Source organism: Amphiura filiformis, chromosome 4 (genome assembly GCF_039555335.1).
Source record: "Amphiura filiformis chromosome 4, Afil_fr2py, whole genome shotgun sequence".
Taxonomy (NCBI): domain Eukaryota; kingdom Metazoa; phylum Echinodermata; class Ophiuroidea; order Amphilepidida; family Amphiuridae; genus Amphiura; species Amphiura filiformis.
The window spans coordinates 47809266-47831439 of NC_092631.1; the positions used below are offsets into that span (position 1 = coordinate 47809266).

General features: G+C 34.9%; 4 non-coding genes across 4 annotated transcripts; all 4 read right to left on the reverse strand.

The window, feature by feature from the left end:
- Positions 1-10642: 10642 nt before the first annotated feature.
- On the reverse strand, positions 10643-10713 carry Trnag-ccc (transfer RNA glycine (anticodon CCC)). The gene has a single exon. It is a non-coding gene; the product is annotated as a tRNA-Gly (tRNA).
- A 5304-nt stretch (positions 10714-16017) lies between these two features.
- Trnag-ccc (transfer RNA glycine (anticodon CCC)) lies at positions 16018-16088 on the reverse strand. The gene has a single exon. It is a non-coding gene; the product is annotated as a tRNA-Gly (tRNA).
- Positions 16089-20152: 4064 nt separating this feature from the next.
- On the reverse strand, positions 20153-20223 carry Trnag-ccc (transfer RNA glycine (anticodon CCC)). Its single transcript has one exon. It is a non-coding gene; the product is annotated as a tRNA-Gly (tRNA).
- An 888-nt stretch (positions 20224-21111) lies between these two features.
- On the reverse strand, positions 21112-21182 carry Trnag-ccc (transfer RNA glycine (anticodon CCC)). The gene has a single exon. It is a non-coding gene; the product is annotated as a tRNA-Gly (tRNA).
- Between the last annotated feature and the right edge of the window lie 992 nt (positions 21183-22174).

The following is a 22174-nucleotide window of genomic DNA, read 5'->3' on the forward strand; positions in this document are numbered from 1 at the left end:
AATTCTTTAAAACTTATGTATAACATAAATTGTCATCCCTTTCAAGCACTCATGCAAAAAGAACATGTAAATGTTTTATGTAAATGTGACTAATTCCTAATGGAATTACCGACATTTATACAGCGTGATATTGGTAGTCTACAGTGTTTTTATTAATGATAATCATCATGATCATGTAATATATTGATTTCAAGTGAAAGACCATATTTTTCTCATAAACATATTGAAATTAGAAGTTCCAACTCAGTGTATTTCCGAAGATATCATCAAAAAACTGCCTAATTCGGCAGTTGCCTAATTCGGCAGTTTTTTGATGATTTCTTCGGAAATATACCGATTTGGAACGCCAAATTTCAATATGTTTATGAGAAAAATATGAGCTTTCATCTGATATCAAATTCAGCATTTTGATGAGGTTAAGTGAGGATGAGATTGTCAATCAGGTTACCCACCTTTAAATTATACAATTTGAGCTTCAAATTTTAAAACGTCCCCTTGAAATAAAGGTGATTGCTTGCTCCGAATACTATACTTGATATTTTTAAATATTAAGTATAGTAATTAAAATTCTAAGGAACGGTTAGAAAATTTTCGTAAATGTCATGTATCTCAAGAACAAAATGGTTTATTTCTAAACTTCAAAGAGTATTTTTTTTAAAGCGGTTTTACGTTACTGTACCAATGCAAAAAGTATTCGTGTCAAATTTGATTCGAGCATTAAAATAGCCCCAAACTAAAGTTTCTGAGAGACACCCTGTACGATACTGATGTCATTTTTGTAATATGTCCTGCAAAAAAGGGCGTTGCGCGAATCCTTTACATTTTCTATAATAAAATAATGTAATACAGTATTATATTGTGTACCAATTAATAGATATGTACCAACATATTAAAGTACCATTGTACAACACAAGAATAAATTTTGATGTGATTTTCACCGTATTTTTTTCTAAATATAAAAGGAAATTACTATTTTTAACCTACATACCAGGTTGAAGTCCATTGTCCGTAGATTTGTTTTTATTAGAGCAAGCATTAAGGCATAAAGAGCGCGCAAAGGATAGTACCACGATTATGACAAGTTTGTTTGTTTGTTTGTTTGTTTTATTTCTTCTTTTATTTCTTCTTATCACCACAAGTGATTTGGTGGTGTGTTTGTAGTAGTATTAAATCGCCATGGGTGCAAAACTAGTTTTATTTCGAGGATAGGATGCATGGAACTACAGATACTTATCGTGTTGCATATCTGTTTAAAAAAAAACCGCTTCATAAACTGAATAAACCATGTATAGTCCAGTGCTAAATTTAGTCATATTTCGTGACTGCATATCAATCCATAGACTTCTCCATGCAGTATTCAAGGTGCGTATGTATTATGATTATACCAGTGATAGTGATATGACATTTATTAAACAGTTACCTAGGCTACCGAGGGCAATACACTGATGAGGATGATGATAATTAAAGGTGGGTGGTACGATTTTTCCTATGGTGTTTTCTATCTTGTACATTGAGCTACATAGAGACACAATACCAAACAATCCAATTCCATGTTTTGAGCGATATTGATACAGCGGTTTGGTAGTACTTTGGTGAGAAGGGGTGGAAAATAATATGGAGCGGGGTCTGAAAATTTAACAGAGCAAAAGGAGGATTTAATTTATCATGTTTATAAACAGCTTAAGGCCTGAATTTAGAGAGAGAATGGTTCTCAAATATCCAGCCCAATATCAGACCATGGGGAGTATTTACTATTCCAGCATAATGATCAGTTCTTAAAGTAAACAGAGCACACCTGTATAAATAAAATAATTGAAAACACCCCCACACACACACACCCACCAACAAACATACAAACAAAATATACAAAATACACCCCCACACTTAAACATTTTTTTGTATTATTTTTTGCATTCGTGTTCTTTATTAAAGGAGCATTTCATGATCCTAGCATCCTCTTAACATTTTTCAGTAGATATCCACGAAAAAAGGTTATTCCCAAAATTTCAGTTGATTCCGATTTGATAAGTGTAATTTCGTTTTGGTATACCAGAACGAAATTCAAATTTGACGATATTTGCTAAACGAATTAATCTGCAGACATTTTTGGTATATACATAAACATTATGTAGCCAGAGGTTTCCAGTGGTATAAAAATCTCAACTTTTTTTTAATAGAAAAGTGGGGGGGGGGGGATGAGGCCGGCTGTGGATCACGAAATCACGTTGTAATCGGCAAATTTGCGTAAAAGCTGGCAATCAACTTATGTACGGGTACGCTCAACTCGAATCCGATGTCTGCCAAGCAGTATTTTGAGGCAATAATCCTCAAAAGACCCAAAATAGCCCCACAGATCCAGAGTCAAAGTTGCCAATTGTTCGTCTAGCTTAGAGGATTCAGAAAAAGAATTGTTTGCACTATCTGGTTAGTATAGCTTAGTATGTTACAAAGCAAAGAGTTAAAAAAGCTGCAGGATTCAACCGGATTCAATTTCCTACACACCCATGTGTTACATTTTTGTGATCCGTCGGCCCATTTGATGGTTGCGATTAGTTTGATATGTTCTTTAGTGAATTTAGAACATGTTTAATTTTTGCCCCATATGACCTGATAGGGTTTTTTGGCTCATTTATAGGTCACAGCGTTCAAATACACCTTGGCAAGGGCGTCAATCCGATGTTGATCGTGTGTGTGGGGGGCACAAGGTGTGTGAAATATGACCGCGAAGTGGCAAAATATTCGAATTCAGCATACTCGAAATGACAAAAATAAGTTGGTTGCCAGTTTTAAGCAAACTTGCCGGTTGATGCTTAAATAAGCACATATTCCCAAAATAGAACCAGTCGAGAAGGAAGCATGACCTAGTTGTGTTTGCACTCAAATATTGAGACAACTACATAAAACCAGGGAAGTGCAAAGAAGATTGGATATGGGTTTTTTTAAAAGGACGCTTGATAACAGATTTCTTTTCCGCCACGTGATTGTTCTCGGAAAGGGAAAAACGTGCGAATCGTTCGTTTTGGATATATTTATTTATTTTTCCTTTGTTTTATTATACACTGGTCCTACACACGTAGAGTCGTGTCCACTGTGGGTTTTTTTATAAGTATGAAGGCGCTTGATCTTTAATACATTTTAAAAACAACTGATTATACGACCTTTTGTCGAGCTTAATCCAACTTAACTTATCCATCTTTTCATCTGTTGGTGTTCTAATGCCAGCTGACAAAATAATTCTTACAAGTCTGTTCTGAAGGATTTGGAGAGAGTTTGCTCTTTTCAGAGCCACCAAACCTTTAAAATTAGCAGATATGCGACATCTGCTTGTTCTCTGTCGACAAGGGCCAGTCTTCAGTGAACGGCTCTTTTCAGAGCCATCAGTAGGCAAGGGGCGGCCTACATGTCTCATTCTTAGGTACTTTGTCCTGAAGAAGTCAGAGCTACTCCTGACGAAAGTTTGACAGTACTAAACTTGTCCGACGGCAAACCCGCTAAAAAACCCACTAATTGTTATGAATTCACGTCGTAAAAGCATATCCCACAAATAGTTGATATGGGAAGTTTGAATCAAATATAACACCAAGATATTTAAACCGGTCAACTTTTTCAATAGATTGATCACATAACAACTTAACTATCAAATTAAGAAAGAACATGCCATGTACCAAATATCATAAATTTAGTCTTTTTGATATTTAAAGTTAAGTGGGTTTTTTTAAACCAATCAGCAATACTATTCAAATATTTTCACGATCGGTTTGAAGTTGGGATGCAGTTTCTGAAGAACAAAGAAGAATAGTGTCATCAGCATACATGACATATTTACATGATACACTTTGTGTTAAAGGATTTACAACAATTATGAAGAGAAGTGGTCCTAAGATAGACCCTTGAGGTATACCTATGTTAACAGGTTTAAAGTCAGAAAGAACTGGGTTACTTTTTACACACTGAATTACTCAGATAAGATTTGAATCATTCAAGTTCATACCCGTTAACACCATACTAAGGAGATTATGATTTACAGTGTCAAATGCTTTCTTCAAGTCAAGAAAAATAGCAGCTATGGCACGACCATTATTCATATTTTTCAAAATATAATCTTGAACATCAAGTAAAGTAACGGTACAAGAATGATTAAGACGAAAACCAGATTAAAAAAGAATGCATTTGACACTGAGATAGTCATAATATTATAGTTGATTATGAATTGCACGTTCAATAATTTTTGAAATAATAGGTAGAACTGATATAGGGCGATAGTTGCCAACATCACCTTTATCGCCATCTTTGTATATTGGTGTTACCTTGGCTCTCTCTCTCCAATCAGATGGAAATGTTGATGAATAAAATGAGAGGTTACAAATATAAGCAATATATTCACAAATAATAGGAGAGGCTAACTTGAGAAGTTATATACCGTATATGAAAACCATCAAGACCTGTTGCTTTATCATTTGAAAACGTACAAATTTGTTCATGAACAAAGTCGGGGGGTAATTGTACTGAAAGTGAAAATTAACCTCGGAAGACGAGCATGATTCACCTATGTCTTCGTTAATTTCATCAAAATTACTTGCAAGAGTAGTGCCAACTGATGTGAAATAAGTGTTAAATTCATTGGCAGTATCAGTAGCATTTAAACTTGTCCCATTCTTATCTATATTAGTGACATTTACGTTGACTTTACTTGGAACAACGTTCTTAATTGCTTGCCATAACTTTTTGGGATCATTTATATTAACATTAATGGCATTAGTACAATGTTTCTTTTTAAGATATCTGTTACGATATAACATTTATTACGAAGTGCTTTGAAATTTCCCAATCACTACTAATCCTAAATTCATTTTATAAAATCATCAGTTTTGGCCTTAACTGTTAACTATGGAACAAGCAAGACCTATGGATATATAAATTGTGATTATTGGTTTTCTTGACTCATTTCCTATAAGATCAATGCATTAATATTAAGAATTTCACCACAGTATTTTGTTAGTTAAATGGTTAAAACTTGACAAATATGGCTCATGCTACCCTACTCGCCTTAAGGTGGTACTACACCCCGATAAATTTTGTGACTAATTTTGCATTTTTCTAACATTTTTTTAACAAAAGTTATGTATATTATAGGGGCAAGGAATCCAATTACTTCACTGAAATGTCAGTGATTCAAGACAAGTGGCTCATTATATATGTTAAGAAATGAGGTACATTCTAGCGGTACCTCTTTTCTTATCGTAAATAACGTACCGCTTGTCTTGAGTCACTGAAATTCTAGTGTAGTTACTGGATCCCTTGCCCCTATAATATACATAACTTTTGTTACCAGTGTGTTATTAATTTTTGAGAAAAATGCAAAAATAATCAAAAAATTTTCAAGGGGTGTAGTTGTGATTAAAAAAAACTGGGTTTTTTTAAACCGGAGATCAGGCAAGATTTATTTTGTGGTGTATTGGCGTGGAATCTAAATGATGGCGACTGTTATTTTAATAGTTTCAAACACCGGTGACTATGTGACAATGGAACTTGTCAGAAATGGAAAAGCAATGTTTTCCGAAATTAATCGATTTTGTGGTACGGACGTTTGCTCTCAAGATTGGGTTATTTTTCATTTTCTTTTTTCTCGCCAAGGTTGTAACCATTTATTTCATTTAGCGTGTTTTATTATACCAATAATTTTTTTTTTAGTTTTTAAAGTAAGGTGGGCTATTTACTTCATTCCATTTTGGACAGCACACCTAGCATCTGTCATCGAGTTTGGACAATAAATTATTTACGTTTCAAGAATATCTAACACTTTCAAGCAGATCATAATATTTCCAACGATTTGCCAATAATGCGAGCTGAAAAAACAGTCCTGTCTCTAAAACTGAACGACACGCATCGTTGTGTCTTGTTGGCATCGTTATGGTAAAACATTATACTGAATATGTATAATGATGGTAATCAATCAATGAAGTATCTGGAATTAATATGAGTGATATAATTTGTTTTTATATTAAAGGGTTTACTCGACCATTACCATGATTACATGATTGAAAAGTATTCTGTGAGCTCTCAAGAATACTTTTAGTATAGACGAATCCAACGAGCCAAGTCATGGTCAGGATTTGGTCGGCCATTCTTGGGTCCCCGCATGCACCAAACAGGTGTTGTGAGTGCCCAATCGGGTGGATTAAAATCCGCTTAAAAGTCGATGTTAGATTCCTTTGTGTTGTAAACTGTCATCATTCGTTTGTCTACGTGTAACACGGGTGATAGAATGCAGTTTAAAATACCCTCCAAGGCTGCATCATTTCACATTTTAGGTGAGATAGAGCCGACGGGGACCCAGCTAATGGCTGCCATTGAGGTGTAGGAATGCGTGAAATTGGATTCGTCTATATGATTCTCTACTGAAAATATCTACGACATCACAAACGTCCAGATTAGGTAAAGGATTAACCAGTCAACACTCACCTACCACCAGCTGATAACGGTTTCTCCGATACAGAACAAAAAAGTGAATAGTGAAGACTTGTTCTAAAAAACAGTTTTAGCGTAAAATGATTGTGAACAAATGTTTACATGCATCAGACCTATTATAATGATAAAATACCACAGATATACCTTTGAAGGTCCGGTGGTTCTTGAGTTATGTTGCAAAGAGGGCTGAAACAACACTTGTAAAAGGTATACATAACTCATTAACAACAATAAATCAAGCAAGTTTTCAAAGTATATGATTTGCAGAATGAACTTTTGCAAAACATCAAGGTATCATTTTCCTCAAATATATTGATTTAGACAATGAAAATCGCATTTACCCTTAAGCCAAAATAATGGGATAAAAATAAAAATAAAACGCACTAAACTATATCTTGGAGCTCTACATAGTGATAAACTAAACCAACGTGAAATAGACAGACAGTATAGAAAACTGTCCCAGCACACAACAACTGTGACACAAACACACACCACCCGGCCCCTTATCCCGGGGGGGGGGCACTCACATGTTAAGGTGGTACGGGTATGTGCGGCGGTCAAGGGTCCCTTTTTCAGGCTCTCTGACAGTTCCTTAAGCCCCACATTTGGATCTGCTCCAGTTCTTTGAGCCTCAGACTCTGACAATTGTAGCTCTTTAAGCTCAAATTTTGATTTGGCCCTAATTTCAGTTCTTCAAGCCCCTATTTTGCCCGAAAATCAGTTCTTAGTTCCCAAAATGTGGCCCCCAAATAATGGTTTTCATTTTAACCATTTTGTTAAACTGAGATTTTTACTTTTTGAGAAATTAATGAATTTATCGAAAAACTTTTCGGAGAACGCTACTTTAATGAGCCCAATCCTTAAACCTTTTAATAATCAAATTTCCAGTCATTTACCAATAATGCACGCTGAAAAAACAGTCCCATCTCTAAAACTGAACGACACGCATCGTTGTGTCTGGCTGACATCGTTATGGTAAAACCTAAGCTGCGTGTGTATTAATGATGGTAATCGATCAATAAATGAAGTGTCTGGAATTAATGTATAAAATGATATAATTTCTATTTTATAGGGTTTGCTCGACCATTAACTTGATCGAGTTATAAAATTATTTTCCGAAACTCTATAAATTTAATAAATTGGACATTGAACTTAAAACGTTGCACTATTCTAGTGACACTATGATGTCTTAACACCGTAGTGCACTCTCGAAGTCGTATCTTTCATGGGAATTTAGTTTTTTGTATATATTAATGGCGAGTTATTATTGTTATGTTATACGTTTTTGTGATCTTCTCCACAATAGGTGCTTTTACAGCAAATCTGTGCTTATATGCATAATATTATTTAGATTTCTTGACTGCTTGTTTTTAAATAATGCATGCTTTCATGTGTCTTGCGTCAATAATTAAGAAATTATGACACTTTTACTCATGCATCTATGAGAGCTGTGAGTGCACAGCACAGCCTCAAGAAAGCTACGTTGTGTACCGTACGAATCATTTCAAGACGGTAACGCCGAACCTGTATTGACTTGACCATGTTGACGGTGGCATTAACAATGCTATAGATGCAGGAGGATAGCTTCTGACGATAATTATTTTACAGTCGTTACAGTCATAAAAGAAGCCCCAAAGTTTTGTCCTTCATCCTTTTTCAAACTTGGTCCCAATTATAAAAACTCTTATTTACTTAATTAATTCTGTCGTGCTTATTTTTGCTTTGATTTAGTTTTATGTCTACTAGTTGTTCATTGTAATTTAATAGGATTGGGAATATTGCGAATATATTAGAGAGATTGCGTTGTTCCAAACGCAGCACGTGGACCGTACGTTTTCACGTACGTTTTTACGTACGTTAATACGGTGTTAAATATTGCTAGTCTCGGTTCCAAACTGGATTGTGCTCATTCGTCATGAAGGAGAACAAGTCGGCTGGAATAAAGACTATAAATCTGACCTAATCTAATGTAGGTCGATAGAGGGCATATTGATTGAAAAATTAACAGTAAGCGCAGGCTACTGAGTTTCTGCCTAATACAAACAGCCCGCTTTTGGTTTTGACTAAATTTTTGACTTCGCATGCTGCTTAAACTTAATTGTAGGCCTATTTTTGTGCTCCCCAAATATTATAGTTGCCCAAAAACATATATTTTGGTAGATTAAAGATCACTACATCCATATATCATGACTTTACTTTCAAAATGAGACTTTTTCGTCCTGAAAATTGGGCGCGTTGCATGAACTTCGACATGAGGTAAAATCAGCATATTTCAACGTAGCATCTGCGTTTTATACTAATAATAATTAGACTTTCCTTCGTATGTTCATTATCATTGACTGTCTTTAACATATTTTGAAATGGACAAATTTTGTGCATTTTTAACGATGTATCTACGTTTATTTTGCATGTGGAAAATCTTCAAAACTGGCTAAATACGTGACCTCGCTTCGATACAGGAGAGTGGTTTTGAATAGATCAACGTACGTCCGATACCTACGTTTGGAAATCGCAATCTCTCTTATAGTCTCCAAAATGACGGACGTGCGGTGGTCGCTTCATGTGTTGTGATATCGTGTAAGTTAATATGTCAATGATTATTTTTCCAGGATGAATTTTGACTTCAAAGCATATAAACTCATTTGATGTAATTTCTTTACAAGAAAGACCGTTATAACATTTCGCCTGCCCCCGATCGCAGGCCACAATTTCATGAAAGTAGGTACATGAAACGATGAAAATTCCATATTTTAGTAACTTTGTATTAATCATATTAATAACTCATGAGCTTTCCAAAATGGGATCAAGTTTAAAAGAGAATGAAGACACAAAGAATATTTTCAACTTTAGGGCTTCTTATACCATACCATCCAAAACCTAAGAGCCCTGCGATAATGCTGCTGTAAAGCCCTCCTTCATGAATATGTTCAATGGGCACTGGCATGCATCAGGAACCAGTTTTAGGATCTTTTGCAAAAGCATGGTGCATTGTGGTCATGTGGTGATCATCCTCTTTGGAATACAACGGTAGATGTCAATCGATTTTTAGTGTTTCTCTATCATGCGCCAATTAACCTGTTCGCGTATGTTTATTTCCACGGTTCTTCTTCGTCTTATTTCCTTCGCTTTATTTTATTTGAATAAACAAGCTATCTACTGCTGATAGCAATATACACACTATTTACTGCTGATAGCAATATACACACTATTTACTGCTGATAGCAATATATACACAATTTACTGCTGATAGCAATATACACACTATTTACTGCTGATAGCAATATACACACTATAGCAATATACACACTATTTACTGCTGATAGCAATATACACACTATTTACTGCTGATAGCAATATACACACTATTTACTGCTGATAGCAATATACACACAATATACACACTATTTACTGCTGATAGCAATATACACACTATTTACTGCTGATAGCAATATACACACTATTTACTGCTGATAGCAATATACACACTATTTACTGCTGATAGCAATATACACACTATTTACTGCTGATAGCAATATCCACACTATTTACTGCTGATAGCAATATACACACTATTTACTGCTGATAGCAATATACAAGGTATCTACTGCTGATAGCAATATACACACTATTTACTGCTGATAGCAATATACATATTTACTGCTGATAGCAATATACACACTATTTACTGCTGATAGCAATATGCAAACTATCTACTGCTGACAGCAATATACAAGCTATCTACTGCTGATAGCAATATGCAAGCTATCTACTGCTGATAGCAATATACAAGCTATCTACTGTTGATAACAATATGCAGATAACGTCTTATTAAGTCAGTAATTCAACATTGCTCTGTTATCCTACATAGTAGTCCGTAGTAGTCCGACAAGCACAATGGATTTGGCTGAATGCAAAATATGTGTAAATTGGGACATCATGTGCAGGGTTGGAGTTTCCATAGTACTGTGCCCTAATAGGGCACAGTAGGCTCTATTTTAGGGGCCCACTGGGGCCAAACTGTTAAGAGGAAAAATAACAATAATAGTAAAAATTTTACTACCAAAAAAAAAATGAAGTTGGAATAAATTGTAATGTTAATTTTCCTTGCCCCGGTTTTAAGCCATAGTTCTTCCTAATTGTTATAGCATATGTAAGTAAAATTAGGAAAAAAAAATGCACTGCCCGGGAATCGAACCCGGGTCGCAAGAATGGGAATCTTGCATGATACCACTACACCAGCAGTGCTACGCAAATTTTAAACAAAATTCAAATATTTATACTATCAAAAGTAATTTTCTTGCAAAATAGTTACATAATAATTATACAAGCGGTGCACACTTGAGATGTATAAATAGAATGGGATTTTTACATTATTCTTTCATTATATAATATCACGTAATAGTTGTCTGATTTATAGATCCACTTTACTCATTTGACATTGAGTTTACATTCTGCGTAATCTTTACCCTTAAATTCCCTCATTCATCAGGCCCTGCTCTCTATCGGGGCTAATGTATAATGCAGATAGCAATATACAAGCTATCAACTGCTGATTTCAATATCCAGGCTATCTATGGCTGATAGCAATACGCAAGCTAGGCTTCTGCTGAAAGCAACATGCAAATCTATCTACACTGCTGATAGCAATATACTGATAGCAATATACAAGATATTTACTGCTAATAGCAATATGCAAGATATTTACTGCTGAGAGCAATATACTAGTACAAGCTATCTACTGCAGATAGCAATATGCAAGCTACCCAGCAAACACAAAACGTTTTCGACATCATTCGCAAAAGGTTATAAAAGGTTGTCAGAAAACGTTTAAATGTCGGGTTATATAAAGGGTATATTAAGAGTATAAAACATTTTCATAATCTTAAAACACATATTTTGATAATCTACTGCTCAGCACACAAAAATGTTTTACAGATAACGTTTAAATGTCGGGTTATATAAAGGGTATAAAAACGTTTTAATAACATTCCAAAAACATTCTTGAAAACTTGATACAAAACAAACAGAATGTTATTTTAGGGTTGAAAAATATTTTGCGAAAAATGTTTGCCCAAAATATTTTCAATAACGTTTTAAAAACATTTTCATGACCTTTATATAACCCGACATTTAAATGTTATTAAAAGGTTTTGAAGAAAACATTTTAAGAACATTTCTGTGTTTGCTGGGTTCAAATATTTTAACATAATGTTATTTAAGTATTGACACAATATTTGGCAAAAATGTTTGCAAAAATAGTTTACAATAACATTTTTGAAAACATTTAAAAAATATTGTTGTAGTGTGTTTTCATACAAAATGTTTTAAAAACGTTAAAAAACGTTTTTACCTAAACCAAAAGCCAAAATATAACTTATTTAAAACGTTTTTAAAACGTTTTTGTGTTTGCTGGGTATTTACAGCTGAAAGAAATGTACTAGCTACTCAGCTGCCCTACCATGACAAAAGGAAGTAATAGACATATTTTTCAAAATGACGAATATCATAACGAATATTTGGTTCTCAAATTTTGTTTACACAAATTATAGGACACTTTACAAAAAGAAACACCACAAAAGGAAGTAATGGACAGACAACTTTGCCTAAATTTGATGATTTTATGCAAATTAGTCACTATTGTTCAAAGTTAATTGTTAATATCTTACTAATTAACATTAACACCACTACCCTGAATTATCTGAATATTTGTTGAATAAATTGCCCCCAAAATATGTTTTTCCCCATATCCCAATAACATTATTGTCCATTACTTCCTTTTGTCATGGTAACTGCTGATAGCAATATGCAAACTATCTACTGCTGATAGCAATAGACAAGATATCTACTGCTGATAGCAATGTGCAAGCTATCTACTGCTGATAGCAATATGCAAACTATCTACTGCTGATAGCAATAGACAAGCTATATACTGCTGATAGCAATATGCAAGCTATCTACGGCTGATAGCAATGTGCAAGCTATCTACTGCTGATAGCAATGTGCAAGCTATCTACTGCTGATAGCAATATGCAAGCTATCTACGGCTGATAGCAATATACAAGCTATCTACTGCTGATAGCAATGTGCAAGCTATCTACTGCTGATAGCAATGTGCAAACTATCTACTGCTGATAGCAATATGCAAGCTATCTACGGCTGATAGCAATGTGCAAGCTATCTACTGCTGATAGCAATGTGCAAGCTATCTACTGCTGATAGCAATATGCAAGCTATCTACGGCTGATAGCAATATGCAAGCTATCTACGGCTGATAGCAATGTGCAAGCTATCTACGGCTGATAGCAATGTGCAAGATATCTACTGCTGATAGCAATGTGCAAGCTATCTACTGCTGATAGCAATATGCAAGCTATCTACGGCTGATAGCAATATGCAAGCTATCTACGGCTGATAGCAATATACAAGCTATCTACTGCTGATAGCAATGTGCAAGCTATCTACTGCTGATAGCAATATGCAAGTTATCTACTACTGATAGCAATGTACAAGCTATCTGCGGCTGCTAGCATTATGCGGGCTATCTACTGCTGATAGCAATATGCAAGCTATCTACTGCTGATAGCAATATGCAAGCTATCTACTGCTGATAGCAATATACAAGTTCTGCTGCTGAAAGCAATATTCAAACTATCTACTGCTGATAGCAATATGCAAGTTATCTACTACTGATAGCAATATACAAGCTTTCTACTGCTGATAGCAATATACAAGCTATCTACTGTTGATAGCAATATGCAAGCTATCTACTGCCGATATCAATATGCAAGCTATCTACTGTTGATAGCAATATGCAATCTATCTACTGCTGATAGCAATATGCAAGCTATCTATATACTGCTGATAGCAATATGCAAGTTCTGCTGCTGAGAGGCAATATACAAGCTATCTACTGCTGATAGCAATATGCAAGTTATCTACTACTGATAGCAATATGCAAGTGATCTACTGTTGATAGCAATATGCAAGCTATTCACTGCTGATAGCAATATGCAAGCTATCTACTGCTGATATCAATATACAAGCTATCTACTACTGATAGCAATATACAAGCTACCTGCTGCTGATTGCAATATGCAAACTATCTACTGCTGATAGCAATATGCAAGTTATCTACTGCTGATAGCAATATGCAAGTTTTCTACTGCTGATAGCAATATGCAAGTTTTCTACTGCTGATAGCAATATGCAAGGTATCTACTGCTGATAGCTATATACAAGTTACCTACTGCTGATAGCAATATGCAAGCTATCTACTACTGATAGCAATATGCAAGCTATCTACTGCTGATAGCAATATACAAGCTATCTGCTGCTGATAGCAATATGCAAGTTATCTACTACTGATAGCAATATGCAAGCTATCTGCTGCTGATAGCAATATGCAAGTTATCTACTGCTGATAGCAATATGCAAGCTATCTACTGCTGATAACTACAACGTTTTGCTGAGTCTATGCGTACATACTGCAGTTACTGTCCGTTTTCCTATACACAATACACAGTGCTCTTTCCCATTGACGCGTGACCTCTACAAATAGCCCTACGTTAAAAGTATGGGGATATGACTAGTTAACGTCGCTGTGTGAAAAATAACCGGCCAATATTAAAAGTACTCTTCTAAAGTTCTAGAAAATATAGTTTTTTAACATGTCCTAAAGTTTTAGCTAATTTAGATGTTTGGAAATATTCGTACTTTGGTGTTTTAGTTAATGTTATAGGTGATAGTACATTGCCTAGTTAACGTCGCTGTGTGAAAAATAACCGGCCAATATTAAAAGTACTCTTCTAAAATTCTCGACAATATAGTTTTGTAACATGTCCTAAATTTTTAGCTAATTTAGGTGTTTGGAGAGGGTCGCACTTTTGTGTTTTAGGAAGGATATGTAAACGACAGATAACACCAAAAATATGAAGAAATTATTTCCAAACCGTGTTAAGTCAACAATCATTATGTTGCTCATTTTCAAGAATGCTGGTTTACAAAAAGCAGGCCATTGTCTCATTTCGTGAACAAAGGTACACATACCATTGTTTCCTTTCGTTTCCTTTATAATCGGTTACCCAACTGAAGCTATAATACCAGCTTTATTGCGATATCGCACATGAAAACATGCAGACACATGTGCACAACCAGAGAAAATCCGATTTAATCAGTTGAGCTGTTTCAATGAGTGTTATCTTGGTTTAGTAGCTTTTAATGGGGTTTAAGTCCTGCAAAGGTCGAGATGAATTCTACTGTAGACATGACTGCATCATGACTAATTCTAAGTTAAAATATTATCCAGTCTTTAAGACTGAGATCATTATGTGAAAAGTATTTATTTATAATTGAAAATGTTATGTTTTAGATTTTGTTGACTAAACTCCGACTGGGTAGTTTGAATTTGGAAGTAGTTTTAGGAAGATATGAAGGTATACCACGCGATGAACGTCTCTGTAAATTATGTGAGTCTGGATTGGTCGAAGATGAACTGCATTTTGTTCTAGTGTGTGATTATTTTTATTAATGAGCGGCAACGTTGTATTCCTAGATACTATCGTGAAAACCCATCTGAACTGAAGTATTGCCAATTCATGCAGACTTCTGATAGCAGGATCTTGAAAAATGTGTGTAAATATCTATTTAATGCATGTAAGAAGAGAGATATATACTTTCGTCAAGAGATGTATAATACGTTAATATTGTTTATGTAATTTACAATGTATTTTAGGGCCGGAGGCCTTTATATACTGAATAAATTTCCCTCATTTGAGGGAATTGAATTGAATTGAATTGAATTGAATTGAATTGATAGCAATATGCAAGTTATCTTGTACTACTGATAGCAATATGCAAACTATCTACTGATGATAGCAATATGCAAACTATCAACTGCTGATAGCAATATGCAAGCTATCTACTGCTGATAGCAATATGCAAGCTATCTACTGCTGATAGCAATATACAAGTTATCTACTACTGATAGCAATATACAAACGTTCTACTGCTGATAACAATATACAAGCTTTCTACTGCTGCTAGCAATATGCAAGGTATCTACTACTGATAGCAATATGCAAGCTATCTACTGCTGATAGCAACATGCAAGCTATCTACTGCTGATAGCAATATGCAAGCTATCTACTGCTGATAGCAATATACAAGCTATCTACTGTTGATAACAATATGCAGATAACGTCTTATTAAGTCAGTAATTCAACATTGCTCTGTTATCCTACATAGTAGTCCGTAGTAGTCCGACAAGCACAATGGATTTGGCTGAATGCAAAATATGTGTAAATTGGGACATCATGTGCAGGGTTGGAGTTAATAGTACTGTGCCCTAATAGGGCACAGTAGGCTCTATTTTAGGGCCCACTGGGGCCAAACTGTTAAGAGGAAAAATAACAATAATAGTAAAAATTTTACTACCAAAAAAAAATGAAGTTGGAATAAATTGTAATGTAAATTTTCCTTGCCCCGGTTTTAAGCCATAGTTCTTCCTAATTGTTATAGCCTATGTAAGTAAAATTAGGAAACCAAAAAAAATGCACTGCCCGGGAATCGAACCCGGGTCACAAGAATGGGAATCTTGCATGATACCACTACACCAGCAGTGCTACGCACATTTTAAACCAAATTTAAATATTTATACTATCAAAAGTAATTTTCTTGCATAATAGTTACATAATAATTATACAAGCGGTGCACACTTGAGATGTATGGGATTTTTACATTATTCTTTCATTATATAATATCACGTAATAGTTGTCTGATTTATAGATCCACTTTACTCATTTGACATTGAGTTTACATTCTGTGTAATCTTTACCCTTAAATTCCCTCATTCATCAGGCCCTGCTCTCTATCCATCCGTTTTCCTATACACAGTGCTCTTTCCCATTGACGCGTGACCTCTACAAATAGCCCTACGTTAAAAGTATGGGGATATGACTAGTTAACGTCGCTGTGTGAAAAATAACCGGCCAATATTAAAAGTACTCTTCTTAAGTTCTAGAAAATATAGTTTTTAACATGTCCTAAATTTTTAGCTAATTTAGATGTTTGGAAATATTCGTACTTTGGTGTTTTAGTTAATGTTATAGGTAATAGTACATTGCCTAGTTAACGTCGCTGTGTGAAAAATAACCGGCCAATATTAAAAGTACTCTTCTAAAATTCTAGACAATATAGTTTTGTAACAGTTCCTAAATTTTTAGCTAATTTAGGTGTTTGTAGAGGGTCGCACTTTTGTGTTTTAGGAAGGATATGTAAACGACAGATAACACCAAAAATATGAAGAAATTATTTCAAAACCGTGTTAAGTCAACAATCATTATGTTGCTCATTTTCAAGAATGCTGGTTTACAAAAAGCAGACCATTGTCTCATTTCGTGAACAAAGGTACACATACCATTGTTTCCTTTCGTTTCCTTTATAATCGGTTACCCAACTGAAGCTATAATACCAGCTTTATTGCGCTATCGCACATGAAAACAGACACTTGTGCACAACCAGAGAAGATCCGATTTAATCAGTTGAGCTGTTTCAATGAGTGTTATCTTGGTTTAATAGCTTTTAATGGGGTTAAGTCCTGCAAAGGTCGAGATGAATTCTACTGTAGACATGACTGCATCATGCGGGGCTAATTTATAATGCATATAGCAATATGCAAGCTATCAACTGCTGCTTTTAATATCCAAGCTATCTATGGCTGATAGCAATACGCAAGTTAGGCTACTGCTGAAAGCAACATGCAAATCTATCTACTGCTCATAGCAATGGACAATCTATGTACTGCTGAAAGCAATATACAAGCTATCTACTGCTGATAACAATATACAAGCTATCTACTGCTGATAGCAATATACAAGTTATCTACTGCTGGTAGCAATATACAAGCTATCTACTGCTCAGTGATAGCAATATACATGCTATCTACTGCTGATAGTAATATACAAGCTATCTACTGCTGATAGCAATATACAAGCTATCTACTGCTGATAGAAACATACATGCTATCTACTGCTGATAGCAATATGCAAGGTATCTACTGCTGATAGCAATATACAGGCTATCTACTGCTGATAGCAATATACAAGCTATCTACTGCTGATAGCAATATACAAGCTATCTACTGCTGATAGCAATATACAAGCTATCTACTGCTGATAGCAATATAGGCTATCTACTGCTGATAGCAATATACAAGCTATATACTACTGATAGCAATATACAAGCTATCTCCTGCTGATAGCAATATACAAGCTATTTACTGTTGATAGCAATATACAGGCTATCTACTGATAGCAATATGCAAGGTATCTACTGCTGATAGCAATATACAGGCTATCTACTGCTGATAGCAATATACAAGCTATCTACTGCTGATAGCAATATACAAGCTATCTACTGCTGATAGCAATATACAAGCTATCTACTGCTGATAGCATTATGCAAGCTATCTACTGCTGATAGCAATATACAAGCTATCTACTGCTGATATCAATATGCAAGCTATCTACTGCTGATAGCAATATACAAGCTATCTACTGCTGATAGCAATATACAAGCTATCTACTGCTGATAGCAATATATACGCTATCTACTGCTGATAGAAATATACAAGCTATCTACTGCTGATAGCAATATGCAAGCTATCTACAGCTGAAAGAAATATACAAGCTACTCGGCTGCCCTGCCATGACAAAATGTGTGTACAGTGTACACACACAGTATAGAACACTCTACAGAAACCCACCACAAAAGGAAGTATTGGACAGACAATGTGCTATTCCATTTTAAATCCACATTACCCCTGTGAAAGATTTTGGAAATATCTGCCATAGAGGGAGTATGAATTTTAAATGGAATGAGCACATTAGGCAGCTCCGTTTGAATTTCATACACTCTCTGAGAAAGATTCAACCTGAATCTTTCCTCTGAGGGAGAGTGAGTTTCAAATAGAGCTCCTAGTGTGTTAATTCCATTTAAAATTCATACTCCCCCTGTGAAAGATATTTCGTAAATCTTTCACAGAGGTAGTGTGGATTTTACGCGGAATAGCCCAATTTGCCTAATTTTGATGATTTTATGCAAATTGGTCACTATGTTCAAAGTCAATTGTTGATATGTTACTAATTACCATTAATACGTACCACTACTCAAACATCAAATTATCTGGGTATTTGTTTCAATATTGCTCCAAATTATGTTTTTACCCCATATCTCAATAACATCAAATTGAATACCTGAGTGGAAGAAGGGCCCAACTCCATCAACACTTTTTTCAGATTTTAACAAAAAACACAATATTTGAAAAAGTTTTTTAAAAGAGACGGACTGTTTTCATCTTCAGTGGACCTTTAGTACTGGTACATGAACACTCGTACATTATAGCATACACGTGAAATGATAAAATGTTGCAATGGCAACGGTAAAGGTCTTTTAAAATATGATAAACTCATTTTTGTAAAATGGAGTTGGGCCCCTTTATGCAAGGTATCTACTGCTGATAGCAATATGCAAGCTATCTACTGCTGATAGGAATGTGCAAGTTATCTGATAACTCATATGTGGCTGAATATACAAATATTGACTGCTATGAGGGGCATGGTTAAAATTATAGGCCCAAGGTGATCTCAAAACCATGACTATGCCCCGAGGCGTAGCCGAGGGGTATAGTCATGGTTTTGAGATCACTGCGGGCCTATAATTTTAACCATGCCCCGAATAAAAAGCAGTCAATATTTGTTTTATATACCAAATCTTAAGATTCTTGTCATCTGTTTGGTTAAAAGCATCGATTTTGGGAAGAGAAATTAGTAGTTTCAATGCGAACGGCACACATATTACAATCTACGATTTCTGCGTAATTATAGCGCGTGAAAACATTAACGCGTGCGTAATATCATTTTACGCTGGGAAAACGCGCAGTTTCATCGTGACGCACATGACCGGTCCATAGTTCATTTCCATGGACCGGTCCATAGTTCATTTTGCGGGCATAGTTAATTCAATGACTGCACTTTCAACCAATCAGATGACAGGAATCTATATATGAGGTATATAATGCAAAATATGTGTAACTTGGGACATGTGCAGGGCTGGAGTTATCAGTTAGCCCATGATCTTGGGGTCAAACTGTTAAGCGAAAAAATAACAATAATAGTAAACAATTTTACTACAAAAAAAAAAAAAAGATCAACTTGGAATAACTTGTAATGTAAATCTTTCTTGGCCAGGTTTTAGGCCATAGTAGTTCCTATTTTGCTCCCCTCCTCCATTTTAGCATTAATATTGCAACTTGCTTAAAATGCCGTTTTTACTTTTTATTTACCGGTACTGTTTAGTAGACTCTGGAATGAGTCTAGGAATGTATGGTAACATATATGCTTCAAATCACAAACATTTTATTGTCAAATTAGTGACAGTAGGTTGGATATGGGAATTGGAAGTTTTAGGAAAATTATATATGATTTTCAAAATATTTAGTGAGATTTATTGCTGTAACAAATTGAGAAACAAATCTTTTAAAAAATATAATTTTTTGCTTGAAAATATAATTTTTCTGGGTTCCTGAAATAAAAAAGGCGGTAAAATAATTGCTCCCAAAAATGATGCACGTGACCAAAATTGTTATAGCCTATAAAATGAGGAAGCCAAAAAATAAAATAAAAACGTGTGCACTGCCCGGGAATCGAACCCGGGTCACAAGAATGGGAATCTTGCATGATACCACTACACCAGCAGTGCTACGAGCATGTTTTGGGCAAAATATAAATATTTATACTATCAAAGGTAATTTTCTTGCATAAATAGTTACATAATAAATATATATACTGCGCCATAAAGTATCCTTACACTTGGAAAAATAATCGCAATTTCAAAACTGAACAATATTGGGTTAAATTTGTTTTTTTAATAGATGCACTATCTAATCCTGCACATTATGACACCACATTGAATCCAATGTGACCTCAAGAAGTAAAGTTACAAGCAATTGAATAGACGAGGGTCCAGTTTTAAAAGTGACAATCTGGCCTATACAAGGCGCAAAAAGATTCCAACAAGCGAAACAAAGAGACAACACAGTTTCTTAATTGAAGCGTTATTTAAAGCAGTATTTGTTTCAGTTTTTACTTCTCTGTACTTTTCATAACTTTCACTTTATTTGTTAGTTATTTTGTTTCAGTTTTCTTTTGTTCCTTTTGTTTTAAATTAAAGCCAAATGCATAAATTAGCCATTTAACACTTAACTCTCAAACCAGATGTCTAGTGTGCCCGGCTAGTGTGTGGAGTTTTGAATAGGCTAGTTTGTCACTTTTAAAACTGGACCTTCGTCTAATTAAATGCTTGTAACTTTGCTTCTTGAAGTCTCATTGGATTCAATGTGGTGTCATAATGTGCAAAATTAGATAGTGCATCTATTAAAAACAAATTTACCCCAATATTGTTCAGTTTGGAAATTATGATTATTTTTCCAAGTTTAAGGATACTTTATTGGCGCAGTATATAAGCGGAGTACACTATGTTGCTTGAAAATAAAAAAAATTTTGGTTCCTCAAATAAATAAAAAACGCGGTAAAATAATTGCTACCAAAATTGTTATAGCCTATAAAACGAGAAAGCCCCCAAAAAGTGTGCACTGCCCGGGAATCGAACCCGGGTCGCAAGAATGGGAATCTTGCATGATACCACTACACCAGCAGTGCTATGCACATCTTGTGGGCAAAAATTAAATATTTATTCTATCATCAAAAGTAATTTTCTTGCATAATAGTTACATAAAAGCAATATGCAAGTTATCTACTTCTGTTAGCAATATGCAAGGTATCTACTGCTGATAGCAATATGCAAGCTATCTACTGCTGATAGCAATATGCAAGCTATCTACTACTGATAGCAATATGCAAGCTATCTACTGCTGATAGCAATATACATGATATCTACTTCTGTTAGCAATATGCAAGGTATCTACTGCTGATAGCAATATACATGATATCTACTTCTGTTAGCAATATGCAAGGTATCTACTGCTGATAGCAATATGCAAGCTATCTACTGCTGATAGCAATATGCAAGCTATCTACTACTGATAGCAATATGCAATCTATCTACTGCTGATAGCAATATACATGATATCTACTTCTGTTAGCAATATGCAAGGTATCTACTGCTGATAGCAATATGCAAGCTATCTACTGCTGATAGCAATATGCAAGCTATCTACTACTGATAGCAATATGCAAGCTATCTACTGCTGATAGCAATATACATGATATCTACTTCTGTTAGCAATATGCAAGCTATCTACTGCTGATAGCAATATACATGATATCTACTTCTGTTAGCAATATGCAAGGTATCTACTGCTGATAGCAATATGCAAGCTATCTACGGCTGATAGCAATATGCAAGCTATCTACTACTGATAGCAATATGCAAGCTATCTACTGCTGATAGCAATATACATGATATCTACTTCTGTTAGCAATATGCAAGGTATCTACTGCTGATAGCAATATGCAAGCTATCTACTGCTGATAGCAATATGCAAGCTATCTACTACTGATAGCAATATGCAAGCTATCTACTGCTGATAGCAATATACATGATATCTACTGCTGATAGCAATATGCAAGGTATCTACTGCTGATAGCAATATGCAAGCTATCTACTACTGATAGCAATATGCAAGCTATCT